The 17,633-nt window shown below is 40.4% G+C and overlaps 1 long non-coding RNA gene across 1 annotated transcript in view; it reads right to left on the reverse strand.

The window, feature by feature from the left end:
• LOC117879361 overlaps positions 1–17,633 on the reverse strand; it is a 51,755-nt gene that overhangs the window by 12,724 nt on the left and 21,398 nt on the right. The window lies entirely within an intron of this gene.

Raw genomic sequence — 17,633 nt, forward strand, 5'->3', positions numbered from 1 at the left:
GGAATATGAGAAACCCACTTTCTAACCCTATTAGCAGCCAGTGTACACCTTGAAGAATGATCTTTATAAGCCCTATCTTATTTTGCCAGACTTTAATACTAGTGTTCATTACATTATCTGGCCTTGTCAATGTAAAATTCCACAAAAGTCATGCAGAAAAATGCAGAAAACAAAATCTATTCTAATTCCAGTTGACTTCACCGTGAATAGATACAGGCACAAAGTGTGCGTCAAGCATAGTTTTATTGCAGACTCACACTTACTTACCTTGTATTCATATGAAATACTCAATGAGACAGGTGATTCAGAAAACTAGGGTTGAAAGATCAGACCAAAAAGGCTTCCAGCTGATCTTTGTATAAATAGTGGGTTATACAATGGTTCACTTTAAGTATTCAATTTCATTGATGTACTGACTTATATTGTTTTTTTCCCCTCTGTTTAATATCCCATTTGGAATTCTGACCCAATAATTACTTAGGAAATTCAATTTTTTCAAAAAATAGAGTGATAAAGACAAAGAACATCCATATTAGGGACAATATGATCATAATATATACTAGCCCTGCTATCAATTAAATTGAGTCCAAGTTTTTCAAAATATAAGTGCCCAAAATTAGGCTTCTAAATCCATATTTAGGCACCTAAGTAAAATGCCGAATATTCAAGAGTGCTGAGGACCCAAGAACTCCGTTTAGCTCCAGTGAGAGCAGCGACCTGACTGGTTAATAAAAATTGTGTCTTGGTAGCCATGTAATTATGTAAAATACCTGCCCTGCGACAGAGTGAGAGATTACTGAAATTTATACAGACAGATTTAGTGGTGTTTTCTTGTTGAAAGATATAAATTGAATTTGGATCCCTCTTTTCCCCATATGGAAGTTATTTGTTATCAGAGTAAGTATGTGCTATTGGCTCAGCTATGAACAACTGTGTTATTTACTTCTGATTTATACTGGTCTCTATTGTTTTGTTCTCTTTATTATGTTTGTTTTTCTCCTGCTAGGTGGGTTGGAGGAGGTTGTAGTTGAGTTTAACTTTGTAACACTAATAGGGTATAAATTAAATCTACAAATATAATATAGAAAATATTTTTAAAATCTTAGACTTGGAAGAAACAAAATGTAATAATTTGACAATCAGGAAAAAAGCCCAAGAATTCACTGAATGTTATTAGACCAACTATAGAGCTGGTCAAGTGAAAAAAAAATCTTGATTACTACCAACATTTATCAGTTAAATTATTCACAAAAATAATTAATCCAGCTCTACTAAATATGTTCCTAAATAGTGATTTGGGTACTAATGTGAATTTCTGTGGAGCTTCATTGATATCAATGGGACCCTACCTGTGCTCAGGGATATTCTGTAGGGATACTTGATACAGGATTAGAGCCACAGCTTGTAGAAAATGGAAATCAAAGGGTATGTCCAGACTACCCGCCGTATCGGCGGGTAGCGATCGATTTATTGGGGGATCGATATATCGGATCTAGTTAAGACACAATATATCAATCCCCGAACGCGCTTCCCGTCGACTCCGGAACTCCACCGGAGCGAGCGGCAGTAACGGAGTCGACGGAGGAGCCACGGCCGTTGATCCCGCGCTGTGAGGACCCAAGGTAAATCAATCTAAGATACTTCAACTTCAGCTACACTATTCACGTAGCTGAAGTTGCGTATCTTAGATCGATTCCCCCCCCCTCCCCCAGTGTAGACCAGCCCAAAGTATGACAGTGCTTCGCCTATTTTTTAAAACAGGCATGTCTATTTTCATTATGTAATCTGTTGCTTCTAATTAGGTTGAAAATATACACTTAAAGAGATGCTCCCAGGTTTATTTTTTCTGCTTTTATTGAGGTATGCAATAGATTTCATGCACTTGGATGTTACCTGTTGAGAGTGTTCATGTGTGAGCATGTGCATCTCAAATCTTTTTAAAATTCAATCTGAAGTGACTCTCCAGCTGCTAAAGGTTGACTACCACTGACCTAGAAGACAATACAACTAATGCTAGAGTGCTAAACAAGGCAGGCGTCCTCACTGAACCCACAGAGAGACTCAGAAAAACCAACAAGACACTTCCTTTGTGCACCCAACTGCACAAGTGTAGATTAAGTATGGCTTTTTGGACTCACTAGAGCGAGTTGTGAAGAATGTAGTACAGAAATAAAAAATAAATGAAACCATCCACAGAGAATGCAAGAAAGGCTAGGCACCACACTTTACACATTCAGACTATATTCGGTTCAAAATCAGAGGAGTAACCACAATAGCCCACCAAGCCCAAAAGTCCCATGATAAAAAACAAATATATAAAGTTTTGCCCCCTAATTTTCTTTCTGCCAAGTGCACCTTGGCATAGAGTGGTATAGCTCATCCAGGAAGGACAGATGGGGAGGGGGAGAAAGGAGGATCTACTATAAAAAAGGGGGTCTACTATAGACCACGAAATCAGAACAGATGAATGAGGCATTTCTAGAACAGAAATATTCACATACATGACCTGGTAGTAACAGGAAGTTACGCTGCCCAGATATCTACCGGAAAAAATAGTATGGCAAATCACAACATTTCCAGTGAGTTCTTGGACTATAATGAGACAATTTTTTGTTTCAGTAAGTGGAGGAAGTAACCAGGGGGACAGCCATTTGAGACTTGATTCTGCCCAACAGAGAGGAATTAGCTGCAAATCTGAATCATAGAATCATAGAATATCAGGGTTGGAAGGGACCTCAGGAGGTCATCTAGTCCAAATGCTCAAAGCAGGACCAATCCCCAGACAGATTTTTGCCCCAGATCCCTAAATGGCCCCCTCAAGGATTGAACTCATAACCCTGGGTTTAGCAGGCCAATGCTCAAACCACTGAGAAGGTCGAAGGCAGATTGGGTGAAAGTGATCATGAAATCACAGATCTCATCATTCTAAGAAAAGAAAGGATTGAGAGCAGCAGAATAAGGATAATGAGCTTCAAAAAAGCTGACTTTGACAGACTCAGAGAACTGGTAGGTAAGTTCCCATGGGACTAAAAAATCTAAGGGAGATAGGAATTCAGGACAGCTGGTAGTTTCTCAAGGAGACAATGTTACAGGTACAACTGCCAAATATCCCAATGCAAAGAAAAGATAGGAAGAATAGTAAGAGACCAATATGGCTCCATCAGGAGCTCTTTAATGACTTGAAAATCAAAAAGGAATCCTACAAAAAGTGGAAACATGGACAGATGCTAAGGAGGGTACAAAAGAATAGCAAAAGCATGAAGGGTCAAAATCAAAGGGGCTAAGGTACAAAATGAGTTACAGTTAGCAAGGGAAATAAAAAGCAATCAGAAGAGGTTCTATAAATACATTAGAACCAAGAGAAAGAAAAAGAAAAGTGTAGGTCCTCTAACTTAGCAGAGAAGGAGAGCTAATAACTGATGACATCAAGATGGCTGTGGTGTTTAATGCCTATTTTGCTTCAGTCTTTACAAAAAATTAATGGTAACCAGATACTCAACACAATTAATATTAATATCAAGTGGGAACAAGCCAAAAGAGGGAAAGAATGGGTGAAAGAATATTTAGATAAGTTAGATTTATTGAAGTCATCAGAGCCTGATGAAATTCATCCTAGGATACTTAGGAAGTAGGTGAAGCAATCTCGGAACTGCTAGCAATTATCTTAAAGAATTCATGGAAGATGCTTGAGGATCTAAAGGACTGGATAAGGGCAAAGATAGTACCTACCTTAAAAAAGGGGGAAGAAACAACACCCCCAGAACTATAGACCAGTCAGTCCAAATTTGATACTTGAAAAGATACAGGCATAACTTAGTAAACAAACAGTTTGTAAACACTTATGAGATAATAGGGTTAAAGGAATAGCCAGCATGAATGTCAAGAACAAATCATGCCACACCAGTCTAATTTCCTTCTTTGACAAGGTTACTAGTTTAGTGGATTAGGGGGAGCCATATACATGAAATATCTTGATTTTACTAAGGCTTTTGACACAGTACCACATGACATACTCATAAGCAAAGTAGGGAAATGTGAAATGACTATAGGAGTGGTGCATAACTTGTTGAAAGACTGTACTCACAGAGTAGTTATCAATGGTTTGCTCTCAAATTGGGAGGACATATCTAGTGGGGTTCTACAGCAGTCAGTCCTGGGTCTGGCACTATTCAATATTTTCATGAATGATTTGGATAGTGGAGTGGATAGTAGGCTTATAAAAATCTGCAGCTGACATCAAGCTGGGAGGACTTGCAAGCACTTCGGAGAACAGAATTAAAATTCAAAACAATCTTAACAAATTGGAAAATTGGTCTGAATTCAACAAGATGAAAGTCAATGAAGATAAGTGAAGAACTACTTTACACTTAAGAAGAAAGATAACAATGCACAATTACAAAATGAGGAATAATTGGAGAGGCAGTAGAACTGCTGAGAAGGATCTGGGAGTTCTAGTGGATCACAAATGGTATGATGCAGTTGCAAAAAGCCTAATATTCTGGGGTGTATCAACAGAAGTGTGGTATGTAAGACATGGGAGGTAATTGTCTTGCTCTATTCGGCACTGTGTTCAATTCTGTAAGGTTGGGGGAGGGTGAAAGCAGGGTTTACCACATTTAAATGTAGTTATTTTACTGTGGAGGATTATAGATTAGTCTGTTTTTAATACTCTGGCATCTGTTGCTGTGCTGCGATGTTATATAAATGTGTCATCCTTTGTGGCAAAAGCCAAACAAATGTTAATACTGTCATTACAAAATAACTTGTGGCAACAGAGAGATCAAGCAACAGAGGAAGCAGCTTTTGCTCAAAAACAAGAAATATAAATATTCTTCTTATTATTAAATAGTTATATTACAGTAGCATCCAGAGGCCCCAGTCATGATCTGTTACTCATGGTACTAGGTACTGTACAAACACATACAAATAAATAGGGTCATGTGATGGGGGCACAGCTACTGTACCCCCCCCCCACCTCTTCTATGAGCACAGACCACCCTGAGACCTCTTGCTTGTAAACACTGATGTGTACTTTATTTACAGTGTCTCAAATCCTCCACCAATCGATGCATCCAGACACTTGCAGTGTTTTCCAGCTTCCCAGCCCTTTCTTCTGGAGCAGGGGGAGAGGTTGGTGGGTCTCTTCTGAGAAAACTCCCCTTGCCAAGCTCTCCTAGCCTTCTCTCTCTCTCTCTTCCCCGCCCCCCACTTCCTCCTCAAGCACTTCTTTCCTGTGTTCTTTTAAAATCACTTGCCTGTTAGTCAGCTAATTAGCTCATTAACTTCCTAACCCCAGTCTGGCCTAGTAATCAGGAACACCCCTGAACAGTAAGGCCTTCTCCTGAGGCTCCCAATTGGTACCAATAGTGACCAGAGTGCTGGCTCAAGCTCCATCCTCTCAGCACTCGGTCACAGGCCAGATATTTAGCTGGTGTCCCTTCCCCATAGAATACCATTGCTGGCTGGTCTTTGTGACCAATCCTGTATTGCTATTTTGAACACTGATTTATTTCATCTAGTAGTGTGAACTAACCTACTGGTCCACAGTGGTAATGAAAAGGTTCACACATATGGCATCTGAGTACTCAGTCCACCAGTGAGCCTCAACCCACTGACATTGTGTAGTGCTAAAGGCATAGTGTTCGAGGGGACACCATTTCTATCTGTGGTATAATGATCTCTCACTACAAATTGGGTCTCAGTGTGCCATTTCATTAGTGTTTTCCAATACCGAGTGGCTAAAGTAGACTGAAAGAGGAGGCGGGAATCTGAATCGGGAAAAGAGAAGCAAGAGCTGTGGGATAGTGGTACTAACCCAAGCCAGAGAAAGAAGGGCAGCTCCTTTCTGCCTTTAGCAGAGTTGGGGTGTAGGCAGAGTTTCAGCTCCCCTCTTCCTCTCACTACTCCTTATGTTAATCCATTTACTTTGTGCTGTGTTTGTACAGTGCTTAGCACAGTGGGATCCTGGTCCATAAATGGGGCTCCTAGGTGCTATCGCAATCCAAAAATCCTTCCAGGTATCTTCATAGATCTTTACTTCCTTTTATTAGAGCTTAAGAGTTATCTCCTTTTCCAAACTACCAGCAAGTACTGTGCCTATAGAAAACAGTGACTGGAGCTCAAAAAGAGTTAACAAACAGCATGGGCATCATCCTTTCCATCCCCTTCCCCAAAAGCATTCACATCTTTGAGGTCAACTCAGTCAAGGTTACCACAGTATTGTTAAGTCTTCTCACAATACTGTGGCTTTTGGATGGCAATGCTAACAAGCTGCCACCACATCTGCAGATAAGATATGGTTTTAAATTTCAATCAACTCAGCCTTGTTTGTTTGCCTTAGCTAAAACGAGGAGTTGTCAGGCTACAAAATTTCCATAGCTGTCAAGGATGTTTTTGAACATGCAAATCTACAGTACATCTTATCACAAACATTGCAAAAAGCTTTAAAACTGGGACATAAGAAATCTGTATACTTTCTTTTTGTTAAAAAATGAAGCCTCTAGTTTTGAATATAGCCTTCACCCTGTATATCAATGCACTGCTGTCTTGTTTGTTTTGTAGCCAAACAGACAAACAATACAGCACCAACCAAGCTGTCAGTTTCTTCCATTCATCTACTTTGAGCCATTTACTATAGATAAGTATAAAGGTTGCATTGTCTTTCAAGTGGTACTCAGTTTGGAGGCTCTAATTTCCATATTACCCAATCCCACATCCCAACCTTCATTTGCCCCCAAAAGGCTTTGTTACCACTGCCGGCTGGAGCCATCATTTGGAAGATAGGGCCAAACAAGTGACCCTCCAGCTCTGGTTTGGTTTTTTGGCTGGATTGCATTTCCCATTTACACTATTAGCAACACGCTCCCCAGCAAGCAGCTTGCTACTCCTTCAATCTATCTTCAGGAAAATGGCTGATTGCTGCCTCCCAAACATCACAGCTGTGGGACAGGAAATGCTTCTCCTGCCATCACTCAACAGCAATTAAGGCTGGAGACATCCAAGGTAATGCTGCAGGGAAATCACTGACAACTACATTATTTCATTCATCCATCCCTACAATATACAGCATGCTAATTTGTCCAATGCAGTAGTACCCAGTTCCAGTCACTCAAACTTAATGAAACATTAGTTTAAATTTTCCTAGCCTAAAATACAATGCAGAATTTAAAAACATCCTAACTACACTGATACAGTAAAATTCCTCTGCTACCAAATGACCCCCTATTTAGATTAAATAGGCCAGAATTAGTGATGCATTAACATAAAACAAGTTTAAGTTCAGATAAATATCCTTTCTTCATTGTGTCTCACTCTGGCCATTCTGCCTCACCCTCTTTCCAACAGACCTGTGATCTCTATCTACCAAAATATTTAGAGGCGACTTTACGGTCACCCTCCAACCCAGGTGTCTACCACTGAACAGCCTTCTTGCACTGATTTCCTCTCCCAAGAACTCACACATTTAACTTCACTGATCACATGGCAGGTGCATCAGAATTTAGTCCCTATCCCTGGGGGGCGGGAGGGCAGGACTAGCTCCTTAGATCAGGTATTATCCACTCTGCTCTTCTCATATTATTTGCACCCAAGAATGGATTTAATGCAAAATGAGCTATAGCTGACAGACAAGCCCAAGATGTGAAATTTAAATGGGGGGAAAAAACAAAAATAAAAGACAAAACAGAGACCAGAGAGTCTGTTGGATCAGTTGTGGAATCAACAAAGATGGGCAGGAGAGAGCATATAAAGAGAGTAGGACCCAGTCACAGATGAGTGATGTATGAGTGTCCCGGATAGAAGTTGTAGAAGAGAGGATATGTACCTGTTGGAGGGAAGGTGACTGGAGTTAGGAGGATGCAGGTAGAGATTGTTCCTTGCCTTTAGCCTTTGATTCAGATTTAGTTCAAGCCATTTATTTTGCATAAGCCATCCTAGCTATATACAGATCCCTCGTACTCCAAGACATCATGTGTCCTTATTTGCATTTCCAGCAAAGATGCCTGCAGAACAGTCAAGTGGTTGTTAATATTTTGCAGAATTCTAAGGGTTTGAAAGAAACACTTAAAGTGTTGCTAGAGTTTTCAGCAGATTTCTTATGCATCTACTTTGAATTGAGATGCAGTATATGAATGTGGTTATGCATTATGAAAATACCCAAGAAGAAATCTTAATATTTAAAATAAAATTATTTGGTAATTATTCTAAGGACTCATCTTGCTGATCCATAATTTCTTCTAGAAATATGTTGCCTGTGCAACATGTGGAGTGCTAATAAGTTTATGTTGGATTACTGATCTAATATTAAGTACTTCACTCAATGATTTCCAGTTTAGAAATATAGTTGGTAAGTAAGTGGGGCGGGGGAGAGAGAAGAATGGTATTAATCTATAATTTCTTCTCACTGAATAGTGGTTAGCACAAAATGAACACTTAATCATTGAGCCTCTTATAAACATAATACTAATAAGTCTAATTTACAAGATCATAATGATATATAATCATGTATAAGAATTTTAAAGATATATACACCATTTCTAATGCATTCATCTGGTTCAAATAATACTCTGACTTTTTCGTGAGAATGCCACGAAATGTGTGTGCTCTGTGCTCTTGCAGACATCTTGAAATGTGTTGCTGAAATGTATTGTTCGGCACATTTAATACCAAGTAGTACACTGAAGAGATAAAATTATACAATGCCTTAGGCAATTATGTAAAAGGATTATATGAAAAAAGAAAGATGTAATGTAAGTACAAGTGACACAATGTAAACACAATATTTAATATTTAGGACAAAATAAAAGCCATACTTCCTAGGTTATTGCAACATATTGAAATACATCAGACACCATTTTTTTAGCCAGGCTAAACCTTTAGCAGGTTAGATCCATTTATCTGTTCCAGCAATGTTCAAATTCATTAATGAAGCCATTATTGATTTGTGGAACATGACTTAAAATCTCAGCAAACACTGAACAATCTGTGAGGAGCTCTTAAACACTGAATGTATGTAACTAGACATCTCAATTTAACAACCAGACATACATAAAACAGCATTAATAGCTAGGCACTTAATGGATCAATTCCCACTGTTTGTGTAATGTGGAAATAAAAAAGGCTTATTAAATGACAAGCTTTCCCTGGTTTGTGCTAATTAATTATACACTGCATCTGACTGCTAATTTAGTGGGACAATGCAGCCCAAAACCATGGTTTCTTCTTGAACTTTGCCTCAGCACCACCTAATTCAGCGCAGATTGCAGCTGTGACCTGCCTCTGAACGACGACAGTATTAAATTAGAGCACCAGGCCATCAATTTAATAAGTACTGTAGCAGGTAATTTGAATAAGGACAGTATTAGTATTCCACCAGTGCACAACTAAAAGCAGCTGACCTTTCAGACCAGAGAAGATCCTTGAACACATCTAGCTGAATTGGAGAACACAATAATAATCTGACCATGTTAAGAGTGCCAAGAGAGACTTTTACAGCTCTACACCCATTACTATACATCAGCTACTCTACAGTATATAAGAACACTTTATGTACAAAAAAAGCAAGGTTATAAATAGAACAAAGGCAATAGGAAAGATATATTTGCAGTGGCACATTTGGAAATTCTCCTTATTACCTTGATTTATGGTATAAAGAATGTAAAATTAATCAATGCACATAAAAATGCACTATGAACACGCACATAACAATTCAGTGGCTTTTCACCACAAATTTAGTATCAAGAAGAACATATGTATGTGTCATGTAGTAAAAGTACAATGTATAAAAAAACCTTACTAGCATATCTGTGCAAAATGCAGCAATATAAGATGGACATCACATTTAAACAAGAAAAGATAATGCTTTGCTGCTAATTGACAAGTTTTTCAGGGGGGATTATAACTACAGTAAAATTCTCTGTCAACAGACTCTTGCTGCACAGACTCAGCCATAGAGCTGTGTGAAATTCCCCTAAAGTCTGTTGAGCTGTTTTGAAATAAAGGTGATTTTGTTTCAAGATGTCTATTTATATATAATTACACAGAGAGACGCAAAAAAGGATTCCACAGCAGCAGCTCGATTTGCCCTTATGTGAATATGCCCCCCCTTTTTGAGGGAGGGCTTTAAACCAAATCATAATAGGGCAGATCCTCAGCTGGTATAAACAGTTACAGCGTCATTGGAATAAATAGAGATGTGACAATTAGCCAAAGATCGGGCACACTAATATTTTAGAAATATACACATACACAGAAATATACACATACGCAGAAAAAAGAGTGCAGGCTTATAATACATAATGTACAAGATGTGACAAACAGCCATAACTCTTTTGCCATTTTCTCCAAGATCATGGGCTGCTTGTCAAGTGGTCTCCCGTATTACAAGTTGTTTTTAAGATCTAGTTAAGGAAAGCTGCTTATTGATAGCTCTGGTAGCCCATTTCCAGCATGCACAATGTTATCAGATCAGGTGTGGTGTCCCCAATTTCCTTCTTAAAAGACATAACTCAATTCTCCAGAATACCAAACACTCAGTTCAGAGCGGTTTGGCACACATAATGTATTATAATATGGAAAACTGTTTGTGACTACGTAGTTACATTTTTCAGTCAGATTTTGATGCCCACACTCTCCCAACTTTGCTAAAACCAAAATGATTCCACTTGAAAAGTTACATGTCAGAGCTTTGAATTTTTCAAAATAATATGATGCTAATCATACAAGATGTTTGGAGATATAGGGATTATCAGTAGGTAGAATCCCTATCTCACTTGCAACAAAGCACTCACACGTTGGGTTAGCATCCAAAACTCCTCCCCCTTCCTAGAGAGTCCATTATTCTTAACAAATATAAATCATAGTCTGAGCTTCTTGCTGAGAGGCTGTTTCTAGGGTTTTTTCTTTTCAACATTTTTTGTCTCAGCCCATAGGCCCTCTCGTGCCTTGGACACACTACCTTTTATCCTCCTAAGTTGGAACTAATGAGACTCACCTGGCCTGGTTGCCTGCAGAAGTCAGCAAAATAGCCCTTCATATTTATGCAGGGTTTTAGAAATGGACATGGCTTGTCATAGTTCTAAAACAAGGTTAGGAACTATAAACTGGATTTATTCTGACACTGGTAAGGATATTGGTATTTTGATTCTGAATGTACATAAACATAACCAAGTATACCATCATAGGGTCACCATCTCAGAAATCACACACACACACACACACACACACACACACACACACACACACACACACAGTGTGAGGTGGCCCTGGTGCTGCCCAGCCTTTGGTTTCCTCCATGCTCCTCAAGCATATTTTTCTAACACTCTTATGCTAATAGAACAGGAGTACTTGTGGCACCTTAGAGACTAACAAATTTATTTGAGCATAAGCTTTCGTGGGCTACAGCCCACTTCTTTGGATGCCTAGAATGGAACACACAGAAAGAAGATATTTATACATACAGAGAACACGAAAAGGTGGAAGTAGCCATACCAACTGTAAGAGGCCAGTCAATTGAGATGAGCTATCATCAGCAGGAGAAAAAAAACCTTTGAAGTGATAATCAAGATGACCCATAGAAGGGTGAGGATACTTAACATGGGGAAATAGATTCAATTAGTGTAATGACCCAACCATTCCCAGTCTCTGTTTAGACATAAGTTAATTGTATCTAATTTGCATATTAATTCAAGTTCAGCAGTCTCTCTTTGGAGTCTGTTTTTGAAGTTTTTTTGTTGCAAAATTGCCACCTTCAAGTCTGTCAGTGTGGGGTTAGAGAGGTTGAAGTGTTCTCCCACTGGTTTTTGAATGTTATGATTCCTGATGTCAGATTTGTGTCCATTTATTCTTTTGCATAGAGACTGTCTGGTTTGGCCAATGTGTATGGCAGAGGGGCATTGCTGGCACATGATGGCATATATCACGTTGGTAGATGTGCAGGTGAATGAGCCCCTGATGGCATTGGCACCCTAACAGCTGGATTGTCTGTCTATGTAGACTCTCTCCTCAGGCCCTACGCTATGAGCACACCCAGCTATCTTTGAAGACACCACTGACTTCCTGAGGAAACTACAATCCATCGGTGATCTTCCAGAAAACACCATCCTGGCCACTATGGATGTGGAAGCCCTCTAAACCAATATTGCACACAAAGATGGACTACAAGCCATCAGGAACAGTATCCCCGATAATATCACGGCAAACCTGGTGGTTGAACTTTGTGATTTTGTCCTCACCCACAACTTTTTCAAATTTGGGGACAATATATACCTTCAAGTCAGCAGCACTGCTATGGGTACCCGTGTGTTCCATTCTATGCATCCGAAGAAGTGGGCTGTAGCCCACGAAAGCTTATGCTCAAATAAATTTGTTAGTCTCTAAGGTGCCACAAGTACTCCTGTTCTTTTTGCGGATACAGACTAACGTGGCTACTATTCTGAAACCTGTTCTTATGCTAATAACACGCAGAGTAATTTATGAATATGGACACATAAAATCCCCAAATAAAGTTCAGTAATATAACACAAAATGTTCTGGCTCAACTGCCTTCTGTGACTCTAGGCTCTTCATCGGTCCTCAATCTACCTTCAAATGAAACAGTAACATACAATGTCCACCCACCCTGGTTTTAATAAAAGTCTTACATCCTTCCAGGGTTCCTTCTCAACATGCCCCTGGTACAGGGCAATGACCACAGGGCCACTCACCAGGCCTTCCTTTCTGGAGTCTTTTCCCTGCTCCAGGGACTACCCCTTCCTGTGACTTCTCTCTACAGACACCCAACCTCTCTTTATAAGGAACAGCTACCCCCTTCTCAACTGGTGCTGATTAGTAAATAGGGTTGGCTGGCCTGAAGCCCTTCAAGGGGCATGCCACCCTGTTACATATACAGCACATAGAGAAATTTTACAAAGTGGGCATTGCACAATGAAAATACACATGAAGCAATATGGGCTTTATAAAATATTCATGTCCCAGATGAGAGTGGAAAACAGAGAACCACATTGGGGCAGGTGGATCCGCTCTAGAAGGAACAGGAGAGAAAAGCACCATGGAGGATAAAAGGCCCAATTTTGAAAAGGGGAGAAAAGAAGCTACATGTGGAGGTCAGAAGTTGTCTGAGAAGCAATGGGATCCATCTATTTCAAGCTTTCAAGGTCCCCAAGGTTCATGCCATAGAGCAATTATTACATATTATAAAAAATCTACACAAATTCCCAGCTAAAAGCAATGTATTGAACTAGAATTAAAGTTCAATAGGCATATGAGCAACCTCTTTGGAATATGGCTTTAAAGGACATATCAGTTAAGGGGGGAGGAGGGGATATCTAAACTTTGGAATACTGGGAACTCTGAAGTCACATTTGGAAGTGGTCAGTTAACGGCACCCATGGAATCTTATCTCTGTCCTGGTCTCTGTTCAACCTAAAATTCAAGTTAAGATATAGTTTCACCTGGTAGTGAATATAACATATATTGCATATTATATGTTCTTAAGTACGAATATATTTCACACACCATGTATGGCCAAAGGTGGGGCAGGGAATGAAAAAAGGGAAAAGAAAAAGATTAAGGGATTGAAAGAAAAATCAGAATGGGAGATAGAGAAAAGGGACCCTCATCTGGAGATGTAAGGGGTTCCCTTGCCTCTACATCTTGTCCAGCCCCTGTAGATGGGCTGCCCTCTTGGTTGTAGGTTTTCTTCTAAGATATAAAGATAAACTGACTCTAGAAACTGAACATCTTAAAACTGAGGTAATAACTTCATGCACATTCCGGAAAAGATTCACATATCATTTCAAGCTTCCATTTTGCTTATTTATGCATAACCTCACCTTCAGTCTCTCATACATAAAAACAAAAGGTATTGTCATACATTTAAGCTGTGGAAGATAGAGAGCTATGTTCTTGCATGTTACATAGAAAAGACACACTACCTGATATTTCTATTAAACTTACACTACATAAAAACGGGACATGACTCATTCATGAATAGAACCCTTAGTCTGATTTGTGGCAGCAAGCGTGCTGTCATAGGCATACTTATTGCTAAGAATGTATCAAATTACCTTTGCTGCAATTATTAAAATTCCTTCTCCACCTTCCAAGTGAACTTGATTTCAAGTGCAAAGAATCTCCCCAGTGAGTTTTCCCATCAAATATTTCATAACTAAAACATTAAATACATCTGCTAAAGAAGGACAAGTAATAGTATAATCCATTTTATTTTAAAAAGGCATGCAATTTTTGAAAGTACTAATACTAATACTATAACTGCCTACTTTAAATGTGGTGCTATATAATACCACACCTGCCAATCTGCTTATCTTTCTAGTAGCCACAGTATCTATACATAGATATAGCACTACATGCTTTTTTAGGACAGAAGTTAAACATTAAAGAAATTTATTTAAGATCAGTTTTAAACAGCCTAGCAGAAGGTAATTATTGCAATAAATAACCCCAAATTTCTGTGAGTTGTCTACCTTATATTAGAAACAAATCAACATCCTCACTCCAGCCATTCATACATTTGATCCCGTTTTCCTATTGAAAAAGGGTAAATTGGTAGACACTAATAAAGATCAAGTGTGAACAGTCATAGATCCCTGAGAATAAAATGTTTTTCTTAATAGGTTTTCAATGCACATAACTCATTTCTCTGCCCTTCCCAGGCCCTAACTGTACATGATGGCTTCCCACTCACACCCTGAGGCCTTCTCCCACAGAAGACGTCCATCAACCCTAGCTTCCACCCTCCCTTTGAGAAATAGCAAAAATGGTGATGAAACCAAGCAGCTCTGCCAGCTTCTTTCTGGATTCTATTTTTTACACCTGGCAAATCTTTTAGCTCTCTCAGGCTTCTGATGTAGTTTTGCTCCACAAAGTAGTAAATCTCTATAACAAGGAAACTCCAGGCAACATCTACCCAACTATCTAGATTCTTATATTGTTGCTCATCACAAACAACAACAACAATTACAACTATCTCTTCCTTCCCCATTGACAAGATGTGGGACAGAATTATTTTTAAAAATTATTATGAAAATTAATATGAAAGGTATGAAAATTTTGAATTAAGCAAGGTATATTATTTAGGAATGTTTCAGTGAAAAGGTTCATTTTGCATTTGGCACTGAATGCGGCAAAGTTAGTAGATTCTTATTTCATCTGGCAGTGAGTTCCATAGTGCTAGTCTGACTCATGTGAAGGTTTTGTCTTCTGTGGACATGAATCTCTCTCTGTTGGTCAACAATGGTTTCATTGTTCCAGTAGAACATCATGATAGGAGGCTGTTGTTGTGGAGGGAGACAGACTCTACAGCAGCAGTTCTCAACCTGCGGGTTGCATGCGGCCCAATTAGCACACAGCTGTGGCCCAGCTGTGTGATAAAGGCTGCTAGGCCCACAGGATGGGTTACAGGTTCCCAGCCACCCGGTGTGGTGGGGTCCGAGCCACCCAGTGCAGCAGGCTCTGGGCTGCCCTGTGCGGTGGGTTCGGGGTTGCCAGCTGGCCCCATGGGGGGGGGCAGCTCCGGGGCTCCAGCAAGCCCTGCGCAGCAGGTATCTGTGGCTGCTGGGAACCTGGATCCCGCCGCGTGGGCCAACTGGCCTTTAGCACTTAGCTGAGGTTGAGGTCCAGGGTCGGCATCGGGGCTGCTGGCTGGCCCTCCAGGGTTGGGGTCTGGTCTGTCACCCAACTGCCCTGCCACCTGGTCCCAGTCAGCCAGGTCCAGGTTTGGGGCTGCCGCCTGGCCCTGCACAGTAGGGCCTGGGGTCCCTGCCACCCAGTCCCCTGCACAGAGCTCCGCTCCTGGCCTCACTCTATGGAGGGGTTTCTGGGCAGGAGATGCAGGGCATAGATATCTGAGGGGGATTTAGGAGGGGGCAGGCTGTGGTTCTCAACCTGTGGCCCAGGTAACATATTGTGAGATGCATATGTAGCCCACATTGATAAATAGGTTGAGAACCACTGCTCCACAGATAGCTAAGCCCAGTTCCACTCAGGGCTTTTCAAATCAGGATCTTGACCTGAACTGTGTTTAATGTGGAGCCAGTACAGATTGAGGTATATTGGGTTGATTTGAGATTTACAAGCAAGCTTTAGCCTCTCCCATCTTTAAAACACACATACAATTCCATGTGCCTTTTCAACTACTGCCCCATCTCCCTGCTCACTATCATCTCTAAGTCTATTAAATGTACTATATTTCCTCTCTAAAGTTCTTCTTTTCCGATTCCATCCTACACCCTCCCCATTCTGCCTTCTTTCCCTTGCATTCCATTGACACAACTCTTGCCAAAGCCTCTAATCACCTCCTCCTCACCAAAGCTCCAAATCAGTACCAATCCTCATCCTCCTCAACCTATGAGACACCTTTGATAGTCAACCACGCTATTCTTCTTGCTATTTTGTCCTCTCTTGGCTTCCATAACTCAGTCCTCTCCTGGTTCTCCTCCTCCCTCTCTCATCACTCCTTCGGCATGTCATTCAAGGATCTGACTCATCCCCCTTCTAACTTTCTATGGGGGTAACACAGGGCTCTGTCCTTGGTCCTCTTCTCCCTCCACATCTTGTCTCTGGGTAATCTCATCTGCAAAAACATTCAACAATCGTCTCTTTGCTGACAATTCACATGTCTACCTCTCTACTCTGGACCTAGCTCCTTCTGTCCAAATTAAAAATCTCAGCCTGTCTCTCTGACATCTCCTCATGGATGTCTGGCCATCAGCTCAAGCTCAACATGGCTAAACAGCACTCAGTCTTCCCCATCATAAGCCCTCTCCACTCACTCCTTTCTCAATCACTGCAGACAATAAAGAACCCTGTTTGTCACTCAGGCCCATAACTTGATCTTCATCTTCTACTAGGGTTCTCTCTCTAGATCCTGACTCCCAAATGCTGTCTAAGACTTGCAGATTGTTTCTGCACAACATCTCCAAGATATGGTCTTTCCTATCCATCCACACAGCTAAAATTCTCATCCAGACCCTCATCATCTTATGTCTTGATTACTGTGACATTCTCTTCTCCAGCCTTCACAAATGCAATTTTGCCACACAAATATCCCATCAGAATGCTTCTGCAAAGATCTTTTTCCTAGCTTGTCACTTTAACCATGTCACCACTCCCTTTGCATCCTACACTTGCTCCCCCTTCTCTCTCATATCAAACATAAGCATCACTTTCAATGCCCTTCCTGGTCTATCCCTATGACACCTACAATCTCTATGTTATCAAGATGTTGACTCGCAACTCTGATCAGCTCTCATCACACTCCATTGCTCACTTGTTAAACTTTCAAACAGGCAACTCTGGGCTCTCTCATGCTTGGGAAGACCTTCCTTAAACATCTGCAAAGTTCCTCCTTGTCCTCCTTCAAATCCTGAAAACTCTCCTTTGCTATGATGCCTACAAAAAAACTTGACAATGTTTAAATAGCTGGTGAGCTATGCGGACCACTGCCTACCATGCCAAACAATATTGTATCATTATGCTCCAACATCTGTCTGTATCCACCTGTTGCCTTATACTTAGTCTCTGCTCCATGGAGCTTACAATCTATCTTGTTTGTACAGCACATCACACAATGGGGTCCTGGTCTGTGACTGAGGCTCCTAGCTGCTCCCGCATACATT

The sequence above is a fragment of the Trachemys scripta genome, chromosome 6 (assembly GCF_013100865.1).
Source record: "Trachemys scripta elegans isolate TJP31775 chromosome 6, CAS_Tse_1.0, whole genome shotgun sequence".
Lineage (NCBI taxonomy): Eukaryota > Metazoa > Chordata > Testudines > Emydidae > Trachemys > Trachemys scripta.